The sequence below is a fragment of the Tupaia chinensis genome, unplaced genomic scaffold (assembly GCF_000334495.1).
Source record: "Tupaia chinensis unplaced genomic scaffold, TupChi_1.0 Scaffold138080_1, whole genome shotgun sequence".
Lineage (NCBI taxonomy): Eukaryota > Metazoa > Chordata > Mammalia > Scandentia > Tupaiidae > Tupaia > Tupaia belangeri.
Genome location: NW_006197981.1, coordinates 375,002 through 385,139, shown reverse-complemented (window position 1 = coordinate 385,139; position 10,138 = coordinate 375,002).

The following is a 10,138-nucleotide window of genomic DNA, read 5'->3' as shown; positions in this document are numbered from 1 at the left end:
CGGGCTCGGGCTGGGAGCTAGCAGGGGGCTGTGATAGGGGGCCGTCCTGGCTGCGCCGTCGCGCGGCTGGGACCTTGAGCTGCAGCTCTGCGGATCTCTGCCATTGGGAGAAGTGGACAAGCTGTGCTGGGTCGCCCGCTGTCACCAGCCCCTCTGCGTGGACTGCGGTTCCCCAGGCAGCACACGAGGGGACACCACCGAGCAGGACGTGGGCGAGACCTCTGCCTGCGGTTGGGGCTCCCTTGGCCTTCGTTTCTGTCCCGAGTCAGACTCTGCGGCCTCCACCGTGGTGGATCATCCGGTATTTATCGGAGCTTCCCTGGCATCTGCACGCTCAGAGAGGGTCGCTCCAAGGCTGCGTTCTATTAGTTCTTTTCACACTTCACCTGAAAAGTCACGATGCACTTTTGCGTGGAAGAGCAGAGAAGCGCGTCAGGGTTTCCCCACGGCCTAGTGCTAACTTACCCTGGAGTGGCCTGGGTGGAGTTGCCAGTGCGAGGGTGTGACTGTCCCCACACTTCGGGCAGCCTCGCTGACGGCTCTTCCTGAGCCTAGGCGTGGGGACACCAGGATGGTGTCTCTGCGGCAAGACCTTCCCCGTCTGAACGACCTCTTCGAGCACTCCTCCTGGGCTGTAGAAATACTGGTGGAAACTCAGGTCGCAGCTCAGCACAAAGAAAGATAAAGACGTGGGCACCTAATGAATGTAAGTAAACCGTGCAAATAATCCAGGCGCCCAGTGCAGCCTGGGTGACAGTGTCAACGTGAGGTTCCACGCCACACAACAGCAGTGTGCACAGGCGTTGCTGAGCCGCCGTCCAGGACTCGCGTGGACCCTCACGCCCTCTCAGGACGCAGGCCGAGGCTGGTCTGTCTCCCTGAGATTATACCTCACCCCTGCCAAGCTGCAAGAGGGCACTACTGCCACTCTGGCTGCCAGCAGCCGGATTCAGACAAAATAAATCCGAGCGGTCTCCCTGGGCGGGGCGTGGGATCACTGCAGGGTGGCCGCGCAGCGCAGAGCCGGGGCCGGCCGTGAGCTCCGTGTGGAGTGGGGTACTCGTGCTCGAAGGCCGGTGTGAACCTCAGGCCTCGTGGGACCCTTCTTCACCACTGAGGCGACATTTTCAGCGGATGGGCCCTCTGAGTTTTCTATAAGGTGAAGAGTCATATGCAGAGTTCACTGGAGGGTCCTTGAGAATGTCACCGCCACTCCAGGAGCTGAGCCGTGGGTCCCTCCTGCCTGAGTCTCTGGACGGCACCTGCCCACCTCTGCGCCCTCACGCCGAGCCTACGGCCAGCACCCTGCATGGCGATTTATCTGGGAGGCTTCAGCCTTCTCTTATTTCTGCGTACGTGTCCTGTCCTCGCCCACCAGTCTGTAGAATACCCTGGTATTGCTTTTTCCTCTCCTCGTTTATTACTAATTCAACAAATGCCGACTTCGTTACATGGCAGCCGCAGCCAGGCTGTGAGAACCCGAAGGTGAAAAGAACGGGAAAAACCAAGAACGCACTCTTAGGGGGTTGGAACTTTGTACAGACCAAGGTCCCCACTGCAGAAGACGAGCTCCTGGCAGTGACCAGCGCAGGGTGGGCCTCCCAGACCATGGGCTTTCGGGTCCCCTAGCTCTCGGGTGTCTGAGGAAGAGCAGGGGGAGCTGGGAGAGGTGGGCATGTGACCGCGTGGGGCCTTGTTCTCGGAGGGAAGGGAGACCGAAGTCTCGGCAGATGCAGTGGGAGAGGAGAAGGGAGGCTGGGTGAGGCGTGGCCGGTGTGATGGTGGCACTCCGAGACATGCACGGAGAATGACAGCAAAGGCCGTAGCCAGCGTGGCGCCCACTACGCAGGGCGGAGAGCGGCGAGGCAGGTGCTCCTCCTGTCCCGCCAGGCCCCTCTGCCTGGCACCTGGGCCTGGAGCAGGTGCACCCAGTAGCCGCTGAGAGTGCGGGCGGTGGGCAGGGCGGGTGAGGAGGTTGGGAGGACAGCGCCCCGGGCCTGAAGGTACGCTGAGGGTGCCCAGGAGCAGAGGGAGACGGGAGGGGTAAGGTTAGAGGCAAAGGGCTAGGGGTCAGCACACCAGCCCAGAGGGGCCATTCCACTCTCTCCCTAGCAGAGGGGCAAGTGCAGAAGGCCAGGAGCCGCTCCGGATCTGGGGAAGGTCGCCTGTGAGGGAGCCTCTTGGCCTGCCTGCCCCCACGTTTCCCGATACGCTGCCTGCACTAATTCGGTTTGCTCTTCATCTTACGCGTATGAAAGAATACCAGTGAATACACTTGGTGACACACTGGGCTCTGTACACACAGGCTATTCTGTGTGTTACCGCTACACTCGGCTCACTAAATATGTACGTAAGGCCCCCTGCTCGGGGTGCGGGGTGAGACGCTCGGCCCTGCCCCAGCTCCCCAGGGAGACACACGGCCTGACTCGGGAGACGCCGTTCAGACAGTGCAGGGGGTCACCATGGTCCGAGGGGGCTTCCCAGGCCAAGGCGTTTCCACTACACTCCACACGAGCTGGCCCCTGTGATCTCCCAAACGTGGGCATGGTCTGTGGTAGTGGGGGACTGCGTTCGCGCTCCACCTAGGAAAAGAGAAAAAAAAGAAAAAGCCCTGTTATCATAAAAGCAGGTAAAATGTGCACAGAACACCTCTTAGGGCTGCAGTCAATCTGAGCGCCACACGGCATCGGTCCGAGTGTCCGCACTGAGTGTCAGCAGTGCTGTGTGACGCCTGTCAAAGCCAGGGGTTGGCGTGTCAGTCAAGCTGACAGCTCTGGAAGAGATAGCGGAGGGTTCTGACACGACTTCCCGTGCTCAGTCCCAGATGGTCCCCTCCTCCTCGGACTCCATGACCGTGCGCTAGCGCTGCTTGAACCCTTACACTTACCAGTTCTTGTTTTCTGTCGGCGAGGACGATGCCCTGGGTCCGGCCCTGCATTTTCTGATCTGCACTGCGGGTCCTGGGCCAGGCCCTCCCACAGACACGGCGGAGCAGCGGGACCAAGGAACCCGGCCACGCAGCCCTTGCCCGGAGCATCGGTGAGGGGGCCGGGCTGGGACCCTGCTGCCGTGCAGCCCCGCCAGGAGTGTGGGTGAGGGGGCCGGGCTGGAACCCTGCTCCCGTGCAGCAGTGGCAGCTCTCCCCACCCGGTCCCCATCTCTGCACAGTGCACGTGAGAACAGATGACCACGGTGTCTCTGTCACGTCCACTGTGCAACTTGAGCTTTGAGTTCTACATTTCATTTCAGTTGTGTTATCTGTAAGCACGTGTGTGTCCGTGTGTCCGTACGTGAGGGGCTGCCCTTACCCTTCATGAGGGAGCATGCTGTCCTGCCTGGCACGCCCCTGCTCACATCCCACCTGCCCGATGCTGCTAGTGCTCATCCTTAGGACCCGTCTCGGGTTTGGTTTGCCCAGCCCAGCCCTTCACATCCAGCTGTGGATGACTGCGTCACCTCAAGGAAGTGTTTTTTTGTTTGTTTTCTTCTGTAAAAGCTGATGACTTGGGTCTGTTTCATAATCCCATTTATTGGATTTTTAAAAAAAATTTTTAAGAGAGATTTTTGCCATAGGATCTGTGTGCTCGCTGGAGAGACAGAGAGACAGAAAGCAAGAATTCCCCCCCAGGATGGATGGCCTTGCCACAGTCCCTTCTCCTCCATTCTCGTCTTGGGATTTTGGCCATGTACACACATGCCCCAGCATGTGTTTTAAGCCACTGGGTCTGGAACTCGAACCATGGTCAACCACATGGGGGTCCAGCGGTGTAACCATGACGCCATTCGCTGCCCCTTGTTAGACTTTTACTATGAAATTGACTCATTTACGTCGAGATCAGCGATAGGTGTATTTTACTCTTTCTTTATGCAAATAGTAATATTTGCGTTTCCTTTTTGTTTCCTCTTTTGACCTTTTCTGCAATTTAATACATTTCTTTTTCTACTTGGTTTTTCAACAGTCGAGTTGAACGATTGTGATTTCATGCAAGGTTGTCTTCTGCTGGACCCGAAGTGCGCGCTGTGCTTCCGCTGTAATGCAGCTGTGGCCCTCGCGTGTCTTCTAGTGTCGGCTGTGCAAGGCTGAGGCGTGTGCAGGCGCCGACACATGCGTGCTCCTACTACGGGGAGCGTTTCTCCGTCCCACTGCCACGTGCCTTCGTCAGGAGTCCCTGTGGCTCGCGGTCCCGCACTGCGAGGACAAGGCTGAGAGAACAGAACACAGTCACAGTTCGGAACCTGCCAGGCTGGCGTGCTACGTGTGCACCGTCTGTACACGTGTGGACTTGGCGTGTACCACTGAGAGTGCTTACATGTGCACACCCTTCCATGCGTTCAGGGTTTTCTGCTGTGACCACTGTTAGCTTAAATATTAAAGATTGGTAGATAATTTCCATTTCTTAATACAAACACAAAGGAGCGACACCGTTTCACCCCGCAGGGCCTTCAGTAAGGGGTCATTTAACCGTCAGTCGTTTAGCTTTTTTTTTCCCAGAATAGCGTCTCGCAGACAAAGCAGCGGGCCTCAATTTCCTGATGTCGAGGTCTCACGTGTGTGCACATCTGACAGAGAAGGCCCTCTGCCCAGCTGGCGAGTGTGTGGACCTGGGCTCCTTGAGCCGCCCTGCTCATAGAAGCCTGAAGTGCGGGCCGTTATTTCCGCAAGGGTAGTGGAATGCGGCTGCCTTAAGGACTGCACCAGCTCTCTTCCTGTTTGCTTGAGATTACTCATGAGCTGTCCAGTGAAAATGTGGCCTCTGGGATCAACCGCAAGTTTATCGGAGGTTATTTGGAGACGACATTTTCCCTTCTCTAGCATTATAATCAAATATATATATATATATATATTTTTTTTTTGAGAGAGAGAGAGTTTTGCTATGGGGAACACGAACTCACCAGAGTAGAGACAGAGACAGAGGGAGAGGAGGTGAGAAATCATGCCTCAGTGGGGATGGCTGCACTGCAGTCCCGTCCCCTCCATTCTCCTGTGGAGATTTTGGGCACACACATGACATGAACCGTAGTCAGCCATGTGGGAGTGCAGTGGCTTACCCACTGTGCCACCTGCTGGCCCCAGACACCCACCCTTCCACAGTCAGGAGATGCAGGGTTTCTGCAGCCCCTTGAGGCCGCACTGGCCAGACTAGAGTGTAATGGCGTGCTCCTTCCCTGGCCCTCACTTCAATCCAGGACATTTTCAGATGATCTTCCTGGTACATCTCCTGTAACATAATTCTCATGTGTCTCAGGAGGCCTGTGCCTGCTCGTTTCTTATTCCTGAGTGTGCGAATGCACACATGCACAAAGACAGCGCCTCCCATTCCATCCTCTCCCAGTCAGCTGAGAGCTCTGCTGTAATTTATCTGGGGCTCTTCACATCACACCTCGGATATGGTCATGAGCTAGGGCCTGGGACGGACACCTTTCATTTTTTTAAGAATTGTTTTCTTCTTATTATTATTATTTAAATTTTACCTGAAAGAAACAGATACAGAGAGAGGGGAAAGTGAGAAAGCAAGTCACCAGGTCCAGGACTTGAACCGCAGTCAGCCATGTGGGAGTCCAGTGTACTTATCCATCACGCCACCTGCTGGCCCCATGGCACTAGTTTTTAATATCATACACTTTTTTTTTTTTTTGGAGAGATTTTTGCTATAGGGCACGTACACTCGCCAGACAGAGAGAGACATAGAGACAGAAAGCGAGAAATCACCCCCCAGGGGGGATGGTCATGCCGCAATCCCTTCTCCTCCATTCTCCTCTTGAGATCTTGGGCACGCACGCACACACGCCCAGTGTGAGTTTTAAGCCACCAGGTCTGGGATGCGAACCGCGGTCAACTACGTGGGAGTCCAGCGACATAGCCATTACGCCGCTAACTGCTGGTTCCTTCATACACTTATTTTTCATTGCCAGAAGGTGTATATGCTTAACAGAGAGGGACACAGAGACACAGAGACACAGAAAGAGAAAGCACGCACATGCCTGGCACTGTTGGCATCACTGCGCTCTCTCCCACTGGGATTCGGGGCACTCGTGCACGCGCACTGGGTACTTTTCAAGCACAAGGTCTGGTTTGAACCACCATTGCCATGTGGGATCCGGCTCCCCTACCGCTGAGGCTACAGGGCCTGCCAAAGTCAGGCTCCTAATAGCAGAGTTAGACAAACACTGCAGTGTTCTCCATTAGGAGGCAAGCGTAAATGTATCTAGTGCCTCCTTTACTGGTGTTTAGACAAACACTGCAATGTTCTCTATCAGAGGGAGCATAAATGTATCCAGTGCCTCCTTTAGGGTGTTTGGACAAACCCTGCAATGTTCTCCATGAGGAAGCAAGCCTAAATGTATCCAGTGCCTCCTTTAGGTGTTCAGGTTGTTACAAATGTCGCTCTTAAGAGCAAAGTGGCACCTAATAGCTCTGTGGTTCCTTGACGCCTGCATGTCTAGGACACACTCAGGTGTGGGACTAGGGTGTGGGAGTATGCGTATGTGTTTGTATATTCTGCCAAATTGTTTTCCAAAGATTTCTACAATCAGTATTCCCTCAGGAACCTGAAAATATATGGAAACGCCTGTCTTCCTGAAACAATTTGAGAATTTTGGATTATTTTTTAAGCAATCTGATAGGTAAAAGAATTACGTGACTATAAGCTTCGCACTCACTTTTCTGATTCCGCGTGTGATGGCTCCTTCACGTTTCAGAGTCATCTGCAATTCCTGTCTCGCAACTGCCTGCTTATTCCCAAGTCCTAACTTCGCTCCGGCCACTGTCTCTATTTCCAGGGACTCTGCCTCTCGGGGAGATAACTCTGGAACAGCTGTTAGGAAAGCCCTGTTTCCCAGCTTCTCGTTGTCTTCACTTTTTTGTGGAGTTCTTTTGCTGTAGAACATTTAAAAGCACTTTCTAATCAGGGCGATCCTAGGGCCTGACGAGGGGAGCTGGCTCCCGCGTGACCAGCAACTCAGTTCAAACCCCGGCTCTGAGGCTTGACAGCGCACGGGGATGTGTGCATGCCCAGAATCCCGGCGGGATGCAGAGGTGGAGGAGAAGGCGGTGTGGCTGGAGGTGCTCTCTCCCTCTTCCTCTCTCTCTGTCTCTGTCTCTCTCTCTCAGAGAGTGCATACACCGTCTGGCAAATACGGACTGAAGCGTGAGGTCCAGCAGCCTTCCTCCTGGGAGCTGTGGACTTGGAGCCGCGGTGTCGTCAGGACAGGCAGGGTGTGCTGTCCAAGCTCACGTACTTATGGACAGGTGGGGCTGGGCCCTGCGGCGAGGGGCCTGCGTCTCTGCTCCCGCCTTTCTCCCTGTGGTTATCTTAGCACCAGCTGACTAGTGACCTTCATTGCGCCTGGCAGACGCCTGTTCCTCGCCACATACTGTGGTCTATCCGTGGACGCCGTCGGTCTCACTGATGGGCTGCAGGGGAAGGTGTGGCACGGGACTCGGTGCCTCCGAACAGCGCCGCCCATGGCTGACGGCTGCATCGCACCCTCCAGGCTCCAGCGCCCATGCCTGTTAGTTCAGCCGATTCTTTCTTCTTTTCTTTCTTTCTTTCTTTCTTTTTTTTTTAATTAACGAAGGGTACATGTGCTTATGGGGGGGGGGGAGAGCACCCTGCTGGAGTGGCTGTGCTGCAGTTGCTCCTCCGTCTCTCTGTCCTGTCGGGACTTGGGGACACACGTGCCCGGGCATCTCCCTCAGCCAGCGCGCCCCGCTAGGTGGGGTGTCGTCTTTCCCTCCTCATTTCCTTTCTTTCCTGTCGTAAACTGTTGTTTTAAACCTTCTATTGCTTCTCTGAATTTGGCCAGCTAAGATGTAAAACCACATCTCTTCTCTGGTTTTAGTCTCTCCTTGCTCACGATTTTAGACGTGTGCTTTATGTTTTTCTTCTGGCAGTGTGGTTACTTCATCATTTTGTTAATTCTCTGCTAGATATTTACTCGTTTGCATGAGACTGTTTTTCTCTTTAGAGTGATCTATATCAGTGGATAAATTCCATTACTATTTTGAATATTTTTTCTCATAATATCTTGGACTAAGTTAGTTTAAGAAGGCTACGTGGTCAAGTTTCAGTCTCTATTTTTGTATTTTATTGTTAACTGACATAAAGATCATATCGCTTTGTAGGATACGGCGCGAGGTCCTGTGTGTGATGATCACACCAGTGTATTTGGCACATCCATCACCTCACATGCGTGCGTGTCTGTGTGTGTGCACACGTGTGTGCTTGCGTGTGTGCGTGTACTGAGCACATTCGGAATCTCTTCTAGCTGTTTGGAAATACTCTCACTGCAGTCCCCAGCTGTGCTGTGGATACCCCGATGTTCTCCCTCCACACGGGCAGGTTCCCATCAGGCACCTCTCCCGACTCGCTGCGCCTTCGCCTCCCCAGACTCTGGTGACACCGACCCGTGTCCGCACACAGCCGTTCTCTCGCACCAAGAAGGGGCACACACACTAGCTGTCTTTCTGGCTCCTGTCCTGGGCTGATCTCCGGTCGGATGTGATGCTGTGAATTACAGAATGTCATTCCTTTTGTTGCTGACTATTCCAGTGTGTGTGTGTGTGTGTGTGTGTGTGTGTGTGTGTCTGAGAGAGAGAGAGCCGTGTTGTGTGTCCACTGGCTGTTGGCGGACACTGAGCCTGGTTCCGTATCTTGGTCACTGTGAACTTTGCTGCAAGAAACAAGCCCAGCTCTCAAGCTTGGAGTGTCTTGCTTTTAGAAAAGGAATCTTGTCACGGTCCCCGAGTCACCCGCCTCTGCTCCCGATCACCCTCCGCCTATCTCAGGGGCCTCTCCTCTGCCTGAAAGCATGTGGCACCCACTGGACACCAGCTCGCCCACAGGCCTCCCCGGCTCCGTGTGTGCACAGTGGCCACAGTGAAGTCCTTCCTGTCCCTGATGCTTCCGATGGCCGAGGGCGGAGGGGCCTGACACGCGGAGCCAGCTCGTACGGAGTCACGGGCCTCCTTGGTACGCAGGGCGGGTGGTGTTCAGAAGCCGTGTCTTGGGCTCCTTCCTGTGTTTTCTGCTCCCCCCAGCGGCAGGGCTTCCCCATGTCCTGGGACGGTATCTCCTCTGGGACGCAGGCCGATCTCTGCAGCGCCTGGGTTGGGCTGGAGTGGAAGGAAGTGCCACGGCCCCTCTGCCACGTGAAAAGCGTGGAGCCCCGCTCTGTGGAGCCGGGAGAAGCCTTCACGTTCCTTTCTCCCAGGCGTGTCGGCCTCACATGTGGGTAGGACTCGCCTCTCCTCCTGCCCTCTCTCCCCTTGTTGGGCGTCGCAGAAATCTGCATCCTCCTGTGGCTGAGGCCCGTTCTCCTGCGGGGCAGATACTTGTCCTCCCACCACACTCAGCCAGCGTCTCTTCCCAAGGTCCTGCCGGGGTCAGCACGGCCAAATATCTGCACCGGCTCTGGACGCCAGGACACTGGCCTTGTCTGCGCCCGCCAGCACCTTCCAAATGCGGCGGCTGTTTGGAGAGTGGAGGAGAGTCCAGATGTATTTAAGCGGCCAGCTCCAACTCTCCCTCCTAATTTTACCAGTGAATCAGTTTTGTACAAATTGCTATGAGATTGCAAAACTAGAGGAAAATCGATTGGTACAAGGTTTTAACACCCCTCCTTATACTTACAACTGTCACAGGTGAGGCTGTAAACTCCCTTTTGCCTCCTGCAGCGTCCACATCTTGCGCTGTTTCCCGGCCTGCCTGCGCTGAAGACAGCTGCTTCGTTTCCCAGGGCGTCTTGTAGAAGAGCCTGCAGTCCCTCCAGAGCCCTCGCGGGCTGGCTGCATTCGCTGATGCTCTTCTGGGTTCAAGTCCAAGCTTCAGGGAGGATTCAGTTTCCACAGCCAAGGAGCTGCTCTCCAGGGAAGCAGGGGCCTGGTCTGACCTCAGGGAAGCCACTTGTTTCCAAGTGTGAGCCTGCGTGGGTCCGCGAGAGAAGACCGGCCAGAGATGGAGCCCGCGCAGGGGCGAGCCGGGGCTCAGTGCTGGAGTCCGTGTCAGGGCCGAATCCCCCCGGTGCATGGAGGGTGTCCTAAACCACATGCCAGCCCCGCACGTTCCACCTGCTCCTCTCTTCTGCAGGCTGGGGCTGGCGGGGCATGTCTCCAAGACCCGCGGGGCCTGGGCTGCAC